Source organism: Schistocerca serialis, chromosome 5, assembly GCF_023864345.2.
Source record: "Schistocerca serialis cubense isolate TAMUIC-IGC-003099 chromosome 5, iqSchSeri2.2, whole genome shotgun sequence".
In the NCBI taxonomy this organism is placed as follows: Eukaryota; Metazoa; Arthropoda; class Insecta; order Orthoptera; family Acrididae; genus Schistocerca; species Schistocerca serialis.
This window is the reverse complement of record NC_064642.1, coordinates 650,270,823-650,287,884: the sequence shown is the minus strand read 5'-3', so window position 1 is coordinate 650,287,884 and position 17,062 is coordinate 650,270,823. Positions and strand designations below refer to the sequence as shown.

General features: G+C 44.3%; 1 protein-coding gene across 1 annotated transcript in view; it reads left to right on the top strand.

The window, feature by feature from the left end:
- Nucleotides 1–17,062, top strand: part of LOC126480664 (neurotrimin-like) — a 336,431-nt gene that overhangs the window by 97,326 nt on the left and 222,043 nt on the right. The gene's annotated exons all lie outside the window — the stretch shown is intronic.

The window sequence follows — 17,062 nt, the reverse complement described above, 5'->3', positions numbered from 1 at the left end:
TTGCAAGTTACGGCACAGAATCATGAGGTTACGCAAATCATACTCAAGTAGGTTCATATTGAATCCGCACAGGGTGTGTAACGCTGTCTTATAATGACCCTGATACCACTCCTACATGGACTGGTTAACCTCTTATATAATTTATTCTTCAAGTTAATTGATTAAAGTTCTCCTCCAAAAATGATGATGGCAAAGGAGTCTGGTGAGTTTTTAACAGATAAATGCCACCCTAAAGACATACAGTTATATTTCTTTTCTTTAAATGGACTACAAAATTAAATTTGTACAAGGAACAATCATCACTTGACAGAGGTGTTGCCAAGAATATAGTAGCTACAACAAACGACACTGCATGGAACCTACTGTGCTCCTCTACTACGAGAAGAGGGAGCAAAGAGAACAAATGAAATGTATACCTTCGATAAACAAGTCGATAATAGGATGCATTACCACGATATCACCTAAGGAGGCGAACTGCTGAGGAACCTCAGTTCGAATTTTGCTCGAGTGGAAAATGAGCTGAAACCCTACAGACCTGACTGCGTATATTAGCGACAGTACCGCGCTTCTCGTGTCGACTGCTGCATGTACACTCATGCTTATAAATTAAGGATAATTGCAGAATGTGGTACCACACAACGTGGCACTACACGAAACTGACGCTAATAGTATATGTACATTGGGGACACACACGACACAGATCTGATGAGTTGAGAAAACCGTCCCAAAACACATGTACTACAAAACGCCACTGTTTCCTGCACATGTACCCCGACATCAGTATGGGATATAATCACCATGCACACGTACAGAGGCCGCACAACGGGTTGGCATACCCTGGATCAGTTGGTCGAGCAGCTGCTGGGGTATAGCCTCCCATTCTTGGACCAGTGCCTGTCGGAGCTCCTGAAGTGTCGTAGGGGTTTGAAGACGTGCAGCGATACGTCGATCGAGAGCATTCCAGACGTGCTTGGTGGGATTTAGGTCTGGAGAACAGGCAGGCCACTCCATTCGCCTGATATCTTCTGTTTGAAGGTACTCCTCCACGATGGCAGCTCGGTGGGACCCTTAGTTATCATCCATCAGGAGGAAGGTGGGACCCACTGCACCATTGAAAAGGCGGACATACTGCTGCAAAATGACTCCCGATACACCTAACCTGTTACAGTTCCTCTGTCAAAGACATGCAGGGGTGTACGGGCACCAATCATAATCCTACCTCACACCATCAAACCACGACCTCCATACAGGTCCGTTTCAAGGACATTAAGGGGTTGGTACCTGGTTCCTGGTTCACGCCAGATGAAAACCCGGCGAGAATCACTGTTCATACTATACCTGGACACGCCCGTAAACATAACCTGGGACCACTGTACCAATGACCATGTACTGTGTTTTTGACACCAGGCTTTACAGGCTCTCCTGTGACCAGTGGTTAGTGGAAAGCACCTTGCAGGTCTCCGGGCGAATAAACCATATCTGTTCAGTCGTCTGTAGACTGTGTATCTGGAGACAACTGTTCCAGTGGCTGCGCACGGTCCCGAGCAAGGCTACCTGCAGTGCTCTGTGGCCGTCTCTGGGCACTGATGTTGAGATATCGGTCTTCTTGTGTTGTTGTACACTATGGACGTCCCGTACCGTAGCGCTTGGACACGTTTCCTGTCTGCTGGAATCGTTGCCATAATCTTGACATCACAGTTTGTGGCACACGGACGGCCCGTGCTACGACCTGCTGTGTTTGACCAGCCTCCAGTCGCCCTAGTATTCTACCCCTCAGAACGCCATCAATATGTGTTCTTTGAGCCATTTTCAACAAGCAGTCACCATTAGCACGTCTGGAAACGTCTACACACTTACTCGCTGCACCGTACTCTGACATGCACCAACACACCTCTGCATATGTGGACTGCTGTCAGCGCCACTGTCCGACGACCTCAGGTAAAATGCACCGCTTGGTCATCCCTGAGGTGTTTTAAACACGCAAACCGCCCACCAGAGCGTGAGTGTAGATGGGCGCCGCCTCGGAGACCAATCGAAGAGCGGAAGCGAAAAAAAAACGAAAAAAGAAAAAAAGTGTTTGTCCGGACAAGTGAAACTGTGAATGAAATTATTCTGCAGCAAGGACGGCAAAGTACGCGGCCGACTCCTGCCACGGCCAGCAAACGACTCCCCAACTTCTCTTCCTCCCCGCACCCAAAGTGCGACCTCTCTGCGGCGCAAGAACTCGGCCAACCATCGGCAGTAAACAAATATTATGCCAATTATGGCCTTACAACAAATTCGTCTAGACTCCCACTACCGTACTTCATCGTCCTAAGCGCCAATAACATTTCTTCCCGACGATGACTGCCAACGTGTGTTGATGTAACAGCCTACTCCAGGACGCGGGAAATTTTCACGGCGACGGGTGCCAGTGTAATATGATAATTGGTGTATTACATGTGGCGCTGTTCTGTCGGCTGTCCCGTGGAGATCAGCTACCATTTCTCTGAAACGTCCCAGACAGTAGCACAGCCGTGACGCCAGCTTGGCGCGTTCCTGAGCAAAACATAGGGCTTACGCGAGTAAACTGCCACAACCAGCGAGTTTCCGTTGCTCTGGACCCTGAGACATCAAACGAGAAAGCCGCCAGCCAGGCGTCGGTTGGACACTGTCCGCAATTCCCAGTGACCGGATGTCCCCTCATCTCCTGCTACTGTGAGTTCCCCAAAGCCCCAAAGCTCCTGCTCGTCACTTGTGTGAAATGAGCACAATATCGCATGCATCCTACTCCCGATCACGTACATCCCATACGTACGTCCGATTTCCTACTATGCATGGTAGTACAATACGGTAGCGAAGTGACATCAATTTGCATGTACGCAAATTCAGATTTAAAAAATGCAACACAGGCTGCTTTGAAGCTCTTAACAAGTATGTGTTAAGAGCCCAGAGGGCCTGCGCTTTGCATGTTGTTGTAGGTATAATGCAATGTTTGCTTTGTTTATTGTTGCCATTGCTCTGCTTTGTGTCAACACCACTAGCACTGTACCACTGTTCTGAGTTACTCGTCACTAAGCAGTTCAACTACGCTCCTTAGCCTCATTCTGTGCTCACCATTGGACACCTGTCGACCGCTGTGTCCGAGCAGTTCTACGCGCTTCAGTCTGGAACCGCGCGACCGCTACGGTCTGATGACCTCAGATGTTAAGTCCCATAGTGCTCAGAGCCATTTGAACCATTTGAACCAGCTCCGTCCCCTGTTGCCATCAGCAGTCAATATTATGGTTGCATGGTGGATAATACGTGAGGCGTCGAATGCCGTAAACGTCTTTGGCCTTTTGCGACTTCACATTCAAGGGGTTCCTTGTAAGTATGGCTTCTAAGTCTATCGGCAGTCCACCTGGATGTAAGGAAGTGGCACTCTAGAGGAGATCGCGCTTGCTTTCAGCATGTAGCTGATGTAAAAGGTGCATTTCTGTCTTCCCCTCAGCCTCAAAACACCTGTTCTTGTCCACCTTTCACCATCAGCAACATGAACCCAACCAGATTCTCTTCTCAAGTATCCGTCAGCCAATTATATAAACCCACTAAAGACGTCAGACTCATAAGTCTCGTTAGACAATATGCACAAACAGAAAGACTCTCGAATGAGGAAAGCTGTAACAGACATGATAACTCTTTCTCCTCTCATTAATCTATTGTGCAGTGCATTTGACCATGCTCTTACTAGAATGTGTACGGGAGTGTACTAGGAGCTGGTAAACTGCAATTCCCTTGGCGAAACGGTCGGAGCGTGGCGTGTAAGTAGCGATCCCCACGGTGGCCTGGTCACGAAACAGGCAAGTGGAATTCCTCAGCTGAAGTTCATATGGTAATTCAGCGGTAGGGCGCCAGCTTAGGGAGTCGTAGTAAATTTTACAGCGTCCTAGAGCACCGAGTGCAGCGGCCGCCGCCGCCGCCGCCCCCGCCACCGCGGAAGCGGACGATGCGACCGAGGCTTACGGAAAGTTGTGTTCCGAGCCATTGCCGTAAGCGAGTACGTAATCCCTGGTGGTGCGGCCGGCGTGTGGCCAGCCGGAAGGGCCGGCCCCAGGAAGCGGTCCGTGCTCCTCACCCTCCGCCACGCGCCGCGCGTACTTCCCACCAGCTAATGGCGTCCCACAGCCAGCGGGCGACCTGTGGCTGGCCAGGCCCCGGGGACTCCCCTCTGCGCAGCTGCACTCCCTCCCCCCCACCCCCCCCCCACCCCCTCAACCAACCACGCTCCTTCCGCGGACCACCTTATCGGCAGCACAGTGGCCGAGTCGTAAACAGTGCCGGAGCCGCCCGGGGCGGCTGTGTCTGCTGATACGCAGAGCAGCGAACAGGAGCAGCGCTCCCTGAATTTCGGATTTCACTGACTTGACGTCATTTACGGTAATACAGACCGTCGGCCTGGTTCACAGAACTGCAGACACACCTCACTGACGCATCAATTAATACACAGTAGCGGAACATACTTTGTGTCCCGTAAGACCTCTTTTTTCACAGGCGACACCTCCGCATCAACGATTCCACACTTATATGAACGGGTAGTGGATTGCGGATATGTGGTGCTCAATGGGAGTGTGAATCGACCCTGAGGTGCGAGGAGATAGTCCGTGCAGTTGCAGTGACGCTGTGTCCTGGATGGCGCAGTGGTTGGTTAAAGCACCTGCCTACTGAGCAGCCGATCCCGGGTTCGAATCCTGGTCCAGTACACATTTTCACTCGTCGCCACTGATTCCGCGTAATGTCCTGATGGAACTGATAACAGTGATTCCCTCCGTTTCCTTTCCTTTCTTCCTCTCTCCGCCTTCAAGTGCCGTTAATGTAAAACCGGCTTGCTCCATCCAGGCATAAGATGAAGAAGGATGCATCTCGTAGACTGATTGCCGTACAGCCAGTGGCGTAAGGTGATGTCCATTAATTACGGGAGGTTCATCTTTTAAAATTTGGACTGCCGCCGTCTCTTGGAGATATCTGATGAGATGTGGAGGGAACCCTCTCCCCCTCACGTAAGGCTTGCCCGCGCCGCGGTAAAAATACGTAAAAATGAAAGTATTTTGGTTTAACCAATGATAAAAACACTTGATAAAACATGTGATTAAAGCCACTGTATTCTAAACGTTCCAACAGTGAGTAGTATTTGCACCGATAGACGGAAAGAGACCGACAAGAACGCCGTACGAAAATAGTATTAATCGTTTTGACGGGCCCCTAAAAACTGATCCTTCATTGACGTATATATTACATGTCGTTGGCCATTTCCTTACGTTGAGAATGAAAGACAACATTGTTTGTACTGTCATTTGAATGGTGTGATTACGTAGCTTTTAAATCTCTTGATGTATATGATCACTAAGAGAATTCTTCTTGGTAGACTTAAGCGTAGCTTTCTCTCAGAAACGATTAACCTCTTGCTCTCGCGTTTGTTTCGAATTGTCGGCACGTCGCTTAACATGCACATTATAAAAATTTTGATACTAATTCATGTTGAGCATAATGAAATCGGCTTCTTATGTGTTCCACAATATCACGACTAACTCACTATCACGCAGTGAGTGTGACCGGCGCGGCTGGAAGCTTTCCGAATGAAATCTAACACTTGTGCGGCACTTGTTTCAAACTGGGAAATCCGGGGCATGCACATGTGTGAAGCATTCACTTCAGCTCAGAGAGGCCGTAATGCTCGGTGGACGCTCGGGATTAATTTTATTAAAGAAAGTATTATAGTTATAATCATATATATTCTCTGAATTAAGAAGTTGACGTGAGATTTTCATTGTCCGCCCCCCTTTAAATGAGTTTTGATGACAATTTGCAACCACCTTCCTCTCCATTTTGGGCTCTTGATTTCTTTTGTTTGACACAGTTGCCTTCGGTAAAGGTAAAGGTTGGCAGTTGTGAGGTTGTGCCTCATAATGATGGCAAGGTTAATAAAACCTTAAGGCTCATTATCAGTAATTATTGATCGTAAAACGCGTTCGATATTGTAAAATGGTTCTAATTTTTAGAAATTCTCTGAAAAATAGGAGTAAGCTACAGAAATGCACAGTTACTATACAGAATGTACACGAACCAAGAGGGGACAATAAGAATCGAAGATCAAGAACAAAATGATGCGATTAAAAGGGGTGTAAGGGAAAGTTGCAGTGTTTCGCCCGTGCTGTTCAACATATGCATCAAAGAAGCAGCAACATCGGTAATAAAAGAAGTGTTCCAGAAGTGGACTGAAATTCAGGGACAGAAGAATTCTACAGTAAGGTTCGTTGATGGCCCTGATGTCCTAAGTTAAAATGAAGAAGAATCGCGGGATTCACTGAACTAAATGAACTGTCTACTGCGAGAATGTGGGTTGACAAATCGAACATAGACGAAAGTAATGAGGAGTAGTAGAAATGAGATTAGCAATAAACTTAACATCATAGCTGATGACCACAGAGTAGGCGATATTAAGACATTCTTGTAAGTTGGCAGCAAAATAATACGTGAAGGACGAAGCAACAAGGACGCAAAATGTAGACTAACACAGACAAAGAGGGAATTCCTAACCAAAAGAAATCTACTAATATTTAATATTGATCTTAACTTGAGGAAAAAGTTTATCAGAATGTACTTAGGGACCACAACATTGTATTGGAGTGGACAGTGGAAAAACCAGGAAAGAAGACAATCTAAGAGTTTCAGATGCAGTGCTGTAAAAGGATGTTGAAAATTAAATGGACTGACAACGTAAGGAACGACGAAGTGCTTTGCGGAATCGACGAAGGAATGACAAGGAGAAGGGACAGATTAATACGATATAAGGAACTAACATTCAGAATCAAATTTTCAATCTGCATAGGAGCGTCCGCTGATATAAAACTTCCTGGCATATTAAAACTGTATGCTGGACCGAGACTCGAACTCTGACTGACTTTCGCAGTCAAGTGCTCTAAAGACTGAGCTACCCGTCCTGACAGCTTTACTTCCGGTAGTGCCTCATCTTCTACCTTACAAAGTTGACAGGAGCTCTCCTGCGAAATTTGCAAGAGTAATTACTCCTGGAAAATGGGATATTACGGAGACATTTCTGAGCCACAACATGGGGGTTGTTACCAGAATAAAGTTTTGAAGGTAGGAGACCAGGTAATGGAGCAAGTAATACTGTAAGGATGAGTCGTGAATCTAACTCGGGTAGTACAGTCGGTAGAGCACTTGCCCTCGAAAGGAAAAGGTCCCGATTTAAAGTCTCGGTCCTGAACACAATTTTAATCTGCCAGGAAGTTAATTTCATACGAGAACACACTCCACTGCAGAGCGAAAACTTCATTCTGGAAACACCCCCAGGCTGCAGCTAAGCCATGTGTCTACAGTACCCTTTCTTCCAGGAGTGCTAGCCTTGCGGGTTTCGCAGGAGAGGTTCTGTGAAGTTTGGAAGGTAGGAGACGAGGTACTGCTTTGAGGTAAAGCTGTAGCAATGAGAATGTCATGTAATTACACGGGATTTACTCTGAATCTGTTAATACGTTCATATGTCATCAGCAGGAACATATGCAACTAAGCTAATGATATTGAACAATATTAGTTAGCATCTCGGATTTATATATCCTTCATTTTATCAAAAAGAGATGTGTAATTACTGGCACTAAGCTTAGGTCTAAAATTGATTTTCTTTTTAATGATATAATCTAGCTCTCTCACTAGTAAGTACCAGGGAGCAAAAAGAGGTGACACTACTGGGCACATCGGAAATTCAGTTACTATGATATTTCTCTTTATGGTGTGTACGTAAACTCGGCGATACCTTCTTTTTTCTGAGTCATCCGTCTCCTGACTGGTTTGGCGCAGCCTACCACGATTTTCTCTCCTATGCCAACCTCTTCATCTCAGAGTAGCAGCTGAAACCCACATCCACTATTATTTGCTGTACATGTTCCAATCTCTGTTTTCCTCTAAAATTTTTACCCTCTACAGCTTCCTCTAGTGCCATGGAAGTTATTTCATGATGTCCTATCAGATGTCCTAACATCCAGTCCCGTACTCTTGTCACTGTTTTCCATATATTCCTCTCTTCGCGGATTCTATGGAAAACCTCCTCATTCCTTACCTTATCAGCCTACCTAGTTTACAACGTTCTTCTATAGCACCACATCTCAACTGCTTCAATTCTCTTCTGTTCCTGTTGTCCCATAGTCCATGTCTCAGTGCCATACAATGCTCTGCTCATAACGTACATTCTCAGAAATTTCTTTCTCAAATTAAGACCTATGTTTGGTAGCAGTAGAATTCTCCTGGTCAGGAATGTTCTTTTGCCAATGCTAGTCTGCTTTTTATCTGCTCCCTGCTCGGTCCGTCATGCTGCCTATATAACAGAATTCCTTAACTTCATCAACCTTGTGATCACCTGTCTTGATGTTACATTTCTCGTGGTTCTCATTCCTGCTACTTCTCATTAGTGTTATCTTTCTACTGTTTACTCTCAGTCCATATTCTGTGCTCATTGGATTGTTCATTTAATTCAGAAAATCCTGTAATTCTTCTTATTACTGATATCTATTCACCTTGGATCTTTCTTTTATTTCCGTCATTGCTTCTTCAACACACAGATTGAACAGTAGGTGCGAAAGGTTAAATACCTGTCATATACCTTTTACAATCTGAGGGCTTCGTTCTTTGTCTTCCACCTTATTGTTACCTCTTGGTTGTTGTACATATTGTATACTACCTATCTTTCCAACTAACTTACTGTGGTGTCTGGAAAAGGCTGTTCGGATGGCAGACTCGAGGGACACAAGATTTTCAGTGGTAGAGCACCACTGGCGGAAGCCGCTCTGACATAGAGCCAATAGCCCACGTGACTACAGGACCCAATCCAACCGACGACATACATCGGACCAGATCTGGTTGAACATCACGAGGAAATGGCGCTTTTAGTCAGATGAGAGATGTTTAATCATCTGACTGTGGATTCGATCTGGCCCAGGAGCTGTGTCAGGGCAATGTGCAAGTGCGCTGAGGAGCTCCCACTCCGTAAATGGGGCGTTATAGGAGTTCACTGTGGTGTGTAGTGAACGAGGGGATTTCCTTTCCGTCTGCAGGTTGGGGGTACTAAAGGCTGGGCGGTAGTTCTCCGACGCAGAGGTTACAGCAAAGTGCTCGGCAAAGTGCTTGGCAATCAAATTTGCTTCGGTACATAGCACGCCATTGATGGTAACGCCAGGGACACCTGTTGGAGTCTGGTACCCAAAAAGATGTCTGATCTCCGACCAGACTTGGGAAGTTCACGTATGGCACCCGATGTTCGACACGTACCTCTCCCGACATACCTGTTTCCGTCGTTTTATAAGCTGACGTACATGGGCACGGAGCCGCTTAAAGGCTATCAAATGCTTTAGGGAAGGTTGTCGCTTATGTTGCTGCAGAGCTCGCCGATGCTCTGTAAATGCCTCAGCGACTTCCAGTGACCACCAAGGGACTGTCTTTCGCTGGGGCACCCTAAAGAGCGAGGGACCGCGTTTTGTACCGCAGAAACGATTGTGGTAGTCACCTGCTCAACCATGACATCGATGTTACCAAGTGGGGGAGAGTCAACACTTGCAGCGGTGAAAGATTCCCAGTCCACCTTGTTTAAAGCCCATCTAGGGAGGCGTCCATGGGCCTGACGCCCAGGAAGATGGGGAAGTGGTCACTACCACACAGATCGTCATGTGCTCTCCAGTGGATAGATGGGAGAAGCCCTGGGTTGCAGATTGATAAATCAATGGCCAAGTAACTACCTCGAGCTACACTGAAATGTGTGGCGGCCCCAGTATTTAAGAGGCAGAGGTCGAACTGAGACAGTAAAGTTTCAACATCTTTGCCTTGGCCAGTAAGCACGGTGTCACCCCACAAGGGTTTATGAGCGTTAAAATCTCCCAAAAGAAGGAAAGGTTTAGTGAGTCGATCAATCAGTGCAGCTAATATATTCAGGGGTATTGCACCATCTGGAGGAAGATATACATTGCAGACATTTATTTCCTGTGTCATCCGTATTCTGACAGCCACAGCTTCAAGAGTGGTTTGAAGGGGCACAGTTTAACTACAGAATGATTTTAGGACATAAACACAAACTACACCTGACACTCGATTATAGCCACTAGGTTATAGCCATGGAGGGCAGGGGTCCGCATTGCCAGGAACCAGGTTTCCTGGAGCACAATGCAGAAAGCAGGTGTAAAGCTTAACAGTTGCCTTAGTTCAGCCAGGCGATGGAAGAAACCGCCACAATGCCACTGGAGGATGACATCATTGTGAGACTGGGAAAGCATGGAATATTCAATGAGGCAGATTACGCCTCAGGGTCATCTGCTGCCACCGACTTTTTGCTTGAGCAGTGTATATTCATTGTGTGTGAGGGTCCAGCGAGATCCAGGTCCTCAGCAAACGCCAGAATCTCCACCCCATCCTCAGATGCAGAGCTTGCAGCTAGCGGTGGTGTTCTTAGGGGTCTTCTTTTTCGCTTTCTCGCGCTGTTCCTTGGGTTTCCCTGGTTGGGCGAACTTCACTGAATCAGTCTCTGGGACTGAGGATAAGTATGAAGCCCTACGACCAGCTGTTTTTGGGCTCTTCAGCTGCTGGTGGGCGTCATCTTTCCCATTAGCAGAAACCTGGGAGGGGAGTGGTCCAAGGGACCCCTTTCTGACAGAGAGGAGCCGAAGAAGACTTACCTTCTCCCACTGAGAAGTGGGGACTGGTGTCCCCAATGGTTGGGGAACAGTGCCCGTGAGGTAGGTGGTGCAGGAGCAACGGGGGAGGGGGGGTGAGTGCCCCCCGCCATCAAGGGATCAAGGGAACAGGTGTAACATGCTGGCTTTGAAAGCCGACTGGACTTTATGGAATTGATGGGACTACAACTATTCTCGTAGCAGCGTCATATTAGGTGATCATAGCCACAGGATGTAGGTGCTTAAATTTCCTCTTAGCCTCAGTGTAGGTCAGTCGATCCAGGGTCTTATATTCCATGATTTTCCTCTCTTTCTGTAAAATCCTGCAGTCTGGTGAGCAAGGTGAATGATTCCCTCTGCAGCAGAAACAGATGGGAGGCGGGGCACAGGGAGTAGTGCGATGCGATGGACGTCTTCAATCTCGAAAGGTGGGGCTGGAAGTACAGGGGGCAGACACATGGCCGAAGTTCCACCACCTACTGTACCGCATGACTTCAACTTGGCCTTTGAGGGTGACACATTACATGAGAAGTTCAAGGTGATGGTCTACCGCTGTGACGTCAGGCCTCTGTACCAGTGTCAACCTGGTTATCCCGCGGACCCCGATGGACGCGCCGGTCGAAATGAACACTGCGCCGCTCTAAATTATTGCAATAATCACTGTGTGGACGATGCGGCCTATGCTACACCTTATTTTAGTTCTATATGGCGATGCTATTCTGATTATATGTTTTGACGATGCCATTATGGCCTTATCACTTTAGAGCATGGTGTAAAAAAGATCTGAGGATGGTCACTACGGACTGAAACCGGTCATCGTCTAAACTCTAAGGAATTCGTATTGTGATCAAAGACTGGACTAAAAAAAATTTAATGTAGTTGCATTTGCGTCAGAATTCTGGAACGGAGGGACTGAGGAAAAGTCGGGTCACTAGCTAATGGAAAACCACATTCTCAGCATAAAAATATATGTGTAATTTCTTCACTTATTTTGTGGAAAAGCAACATTAATTCTCATTTCGATAGCTATCGAAAACCCTTAAAAAATTACATTGTTGCAGTAAAAAAGTTGTAATGAGCATAGTGTTTTTAAAACCTTCCGAACTTAGGGTGGAAAGTATGCGTGCGTGACTGATATATAAATTTTTATTACTGTTATAAATTTTCAAATCCATGCAATAGTCAGCCACTACATCAGCTCATTTTTTATCATTTTATTATCATAAGTAAACAGATGGGGAAAATTAGATTAAAAAAAAGTAAAGTAAGTTTAAGCTTTTATATTTATTTTAAAATTCATCAGTGTTCAATATACGTGTAACATGTGCTAAGTCTGTCTCAAAGCTGGTGCCTTATTTACTATTGTAAATTAATTAAGAAAGGTGTTACTCAGAGGGGGTTCAGTTTGCATAACACGTGATTTTCGAAGAATAGGAAGCCGAAAGAATAGGAAACAGGAATGGATATCGCGTTCAGACAAGCACACAAAGATAGTTCAAGGGTACACGAGGAAAGGAACTTAAACATCACTAATCCCTTTTATTTAGGCAAAGAAATTTCGCACGTCGCGTAGTCGTGTTCCCAACAGATAACCACAAACTGCTATTGGAAGTTTAGACAAAGATCATGTGGTTCGATATATCCACAATCTTATCAAAATGCTCTGTAAAAATCTTTCTAGAAATTGTGAAATAGGGAAATTGGTCGCGACAGCGATTAATTATGACTGAATAAGCGAAATATTATGCAAAAGAGTAGCTGAGGGCCAATTTTGTTACTACACCACATGTTCCATGTGCACAAGTACATTTACAGAAAATACGTAATTCCGCTAAGATTTTAATGAAGAAATCAAATCCAAACACATTAGTTACAGAAAACTTCCGAACTGCGTTAACAACGACATAGTATTGATCTGATGGCTCGTTAAACAATTTTTTTACGAGCACGTGGTAATGTTACTACAAAGCACACACCACGTGGATTGAACACAAAGAGAAATAATTAATTTGAAGAATTTCAACGAGAGCAAACTATACAATCACATGCTCATTCACACTTATTGGGACGGAAACAAAGCAACTACCGCAATACACTCCGAAACCAACACTGAAATCCCACTGCATCGCGATTTAAAATAATTTAAAAAACATTTTCGATATAAATCTGTAAGAAAGGTAATTAATGTTTCAGTTAGGCCGAAAACTTACGAATTTCATAGTTCATTGTCTTTCGGACTTACCAAACACGCGCTTACCCGACGACGTCATCACTTGAGAAACTGCCCGCAGACTGATAGCATGGGCCCCGTCCGAGGGTATCCCACAGATACAATAGGAAGTGACCAGAGAGGTAGCTTCCTTTACGAACTTGACAAGGGACGGACAGAACCACACCAAGAGACAAACCTCTTTGCCTTAGGAATCGTATCTACCTACTGAGACTGTTCTCTAGCAGACAGAGTTTCTCTGCTACCACCACACTCATTCATCCTTTCACACCAGAAGGGAAGGAGATGACAATATCTTAAGAACATCATATACACTACGTAAAGGAGGCGGATGTGGGTTTCATAGGGAAATCTGTATAATAAGAATTACATATAAAAATGTACTTGAAAGTGTTGTATGACAAGTTGTTCGTGTTTATATGTAAATATAACATATTCCACTCCTCAGTCTCCTCCCAGATAAATTCAGAAATACCACAGTAAATTTAGAGATGCAAATGTATGACGTAAACAAAAATAAATCGATCAAAATAGTATGAAAGGAATCTAACAGAGACCTTTCAAAGTCTGTAGTTCCTCGTACAGTGAGCTGGATAGGAATGTTCCGCATGTTTATCATACGGCAAAATACACTTCCCTTTGCTTGTTATCATTTGCCAATGTCTGGTTTAGGTATCTCGAAAGATGTTTTGAATATTTTATGCTTCCTGTAACATCCCCTCATACCCGGACGCATATGCCGCCATTGACAACTGCTGAACAGCAGGTGGTCTGAAGCCTCTATTATCGTAACAAATTCACAGAGACAGCATTTGACATCAGCGGTTTTCATCTCTGACACCAACTGTGAGACTCGATGCGGAGATAGCATGCGGTTAGACGCAGTATGAAGAGTGCTGGTGGAGTCCTTGACTTCACTCCGGTGTGGAGTAGCGGAGATCCAGCTGTCTTCCGAGAACGGACAGTCAGTGCTACAGCATCCAAAATATTTGAGTAGACAAAATGTCTATCCGGGATCACTTGCAATATCACCATGTTTTCTTTTAGTATGTTTTTGATAAACCGCTGCTTTTTATTTGGTTGGTTGATTTGAGGGGGAGAGGACCAAACAGCGAGGTCATCGGTCCCATCGGATTAGGGAAGAATTGTGAAGCAAGTCAGCCGTGCCCTTTCAAAGGAACCATCCCGTCATTTGCCTCAAGCGATTGAGGGAAATCACGGAAAACCTACATTAGGATGGCCGGACGCTGGTTTGAACCGTTGTCTTCCCGAACGCGAGTCCAGCGTGCTAACCACTGCGCCACCTCGCTCGGTACTGTCTTTTATTGCGTTATTTTACACCACTACCACATTTATATGGTTATGCAAAAAGGCAGTGCATGAAATTAACATCAGAATTGTAGTAAAAGAACAATCAAATGCACACGAATCCTATGCAGAGGACAAGCTCCTGAGTATATGTTCGTCTATTCAACAATATAACAGAGGAAATAGCTCATTTTTCCAGCAGAAATTACTCGACAGAATAGAAGCAGTGAGGCATGAGGAAATTCTTCAGTTTGATCATGAAAGTGCGAGGATTACGTCTCTAAGATTTTTCTTAAATTCTTGTGGTAGTTTTTTTAAAATGTATGCAGCAGAACACCGCACACCTTTCTCCACAAGAGTCAGGACACGCGATCCAAATGCAAATTGGGTTTCCACCTAGTATTAACAGAATGAAAGTTGCTAATTCTTGGGAACAAGCTTGTGCTATTAACAACATACATTAAAGAAGATATATATTGAGAGGCCAATGTGAGGGTTCCCAGACCCCTGAATGGTGTGGACAAGAGGATCGCGAACTTATCCATTTCTAAGCGAAAAATTCCCTTGGTGAAAGGGAAGAGTTAACCCAGAATATACTGCCATACGTCATAAGCGAATTAAAATAAGCAAACATTCTAGTGGTACATATAGCAGCATTCAGGTTTTTAACAAGATGCTGAACAAGGGCATTCCACGACACATTACCATCTATTTGGTCACTTAGGTATTTGAATTGTTCAACCACACTAATCATATGCCCATTCTATCTAATTATATTTTCAGTTTTAGTTTTATTGTATATAGGAAACTGTACAAACTGAGCCGTACTGCTATTAGCATGAAGTTATTTTCTGCAAGCCACGAACTTATGTCTTGAAATGCACTGTTTGACACATTAGCTATGTTACACTCAAAATCCTTCGCTACCAAGCTTTTTCATCAGCAAATAGAAACATTTTAGAACCGCTGCCGTTTCACAATTCATGTTAAATACTTTAAAAGGTTGTTGAGGGGACACAGTATATGAAGTGTTACATAGGAACCAGGAACAACGTCTGGAAACATCATCCAACGACAATACAGAGCGTCAAAGTAATACGATCCGGCGACTGTAAATGTATGTATATGCAGGGTAATATTGTGATGATATTACGAACTTTCAAAGATAGATAAATGTATCAATTCGTTTAAGGGCCTGTGGTTCGGGAACGAATGAGTCGAAAGTTACAAGCGAAAATCATTCCAATACTTCTGACAGTGGAATACATACTGATACAGGTGTTGCTAAGAATGTATCGTATGCACCTTTCAGAGATGCTAGTATGGACTGAGACAAGAAAAAAATATCCAGCAAACACGGGCTCTAAAATGCATACCTGAGGATCTATGAGCACTTGCTCATATTCGCTAATGAGAAACACATCTCTTCTATAGACTTTCATGATTCCTCATCCTAGATTACGTCTGTTTTTCTAACTTATAACTTATTGTACCATTTAAAATAATTTTCCTTGATTTGTTCTATTTATGTAATATTTTATGAAGATTTGAATTTATGTACCTCTCCTGGAATTTTTATTCTATTTATCTGTCAGTTTATATGTATCTCTTTTTTGGCGACAATATTTTTTATATAATTTTTAGTTTCTTTTCTTCGTTCATTTTATTATTCATCATTCGTATACTTTTGTAAATATTTAATTTTGTGTACTACACTTCTTATAAAAAAGAAAAATAATTCCTGTTTATTGCTGCAATAATTTACCAACAGCCGTATGTACTGTAGAAATTTATTTTATTTCATTTATGTTTGCAAACCGCCTCAGTCTGTGTCGCCTGACCACCAAGAGCTGTTGCAGGACGATTTGACTCACGGATCCAGTTATATGGCTCCTTCCGTGTATAGCGATTTTACGACTATGACGAGTGGGGCCAGAAGATGGCATCCGTGTAATGCAGAAACTGGTAGCACATAGAAGTTCATAAAATAAAATAAATTTCTACAATACATACGGCAGTTGGTAAATTATTGCATCAAGAAGTTCATGCCAGCCGTCGTCCCACGATCCATAATGGATCAACGAAGAAGAATTCCTGCTTCTGTCGCTTCGTGGTGGTACTTTCGCATCCATCACCGCCCTCTATTGGCTTGTCTTCCTGGTAATTACGTTGTAGCTAGCCTCTTAGTTTTCCTTAACAGATTTGTTTTTTACATACTACTTCCCACGCACAGTTCGTGAATGGAACAGGGAAGGGGGGATCAGATAGTGGTACAATAAGTACCCTCCGCCACACACCGTAAGGTGGCTCGCGGAGTATAGATGTAGATGTAGATGTAGATTTGATCACCAAGATGTTCATGGTGTGTTTTTCTGCTGTTTTAGTTTGACTATAGTTGTAGTTTAATTCTCTTGTACATACACCCTATAGTTGCATTTTCTGTTTTATATATATATATATATATATATATATATATATATATATATATTACTGGTTAGCAGACAATCTGATGATCGTTTCTACCCGAAACCCATCAAACAACGCTACTGGCGCAGTGGTTAGACACTGGACTCGCATTCGGGAGGACGACGGTTCAATCCCGCGTACGGCCATCCTGATTTATGTTTTACTTTTTTTTCCCTAAATCGCTCCAGACAAATGCCTGGGTGGTTCCTTTCAAAGAGCACGGCCGACTTCCTTCCCCGTCCTTCATAATCCGATGAGACCGATGACCTCGGTGTCTGGTCTCCTTCCCCCAAAACCAACCAACCAATAATGCTACTGCTTTATCAGCTGGTGGCTTTTTATTTAGTGACCAATACAGTAACTGTGCAGT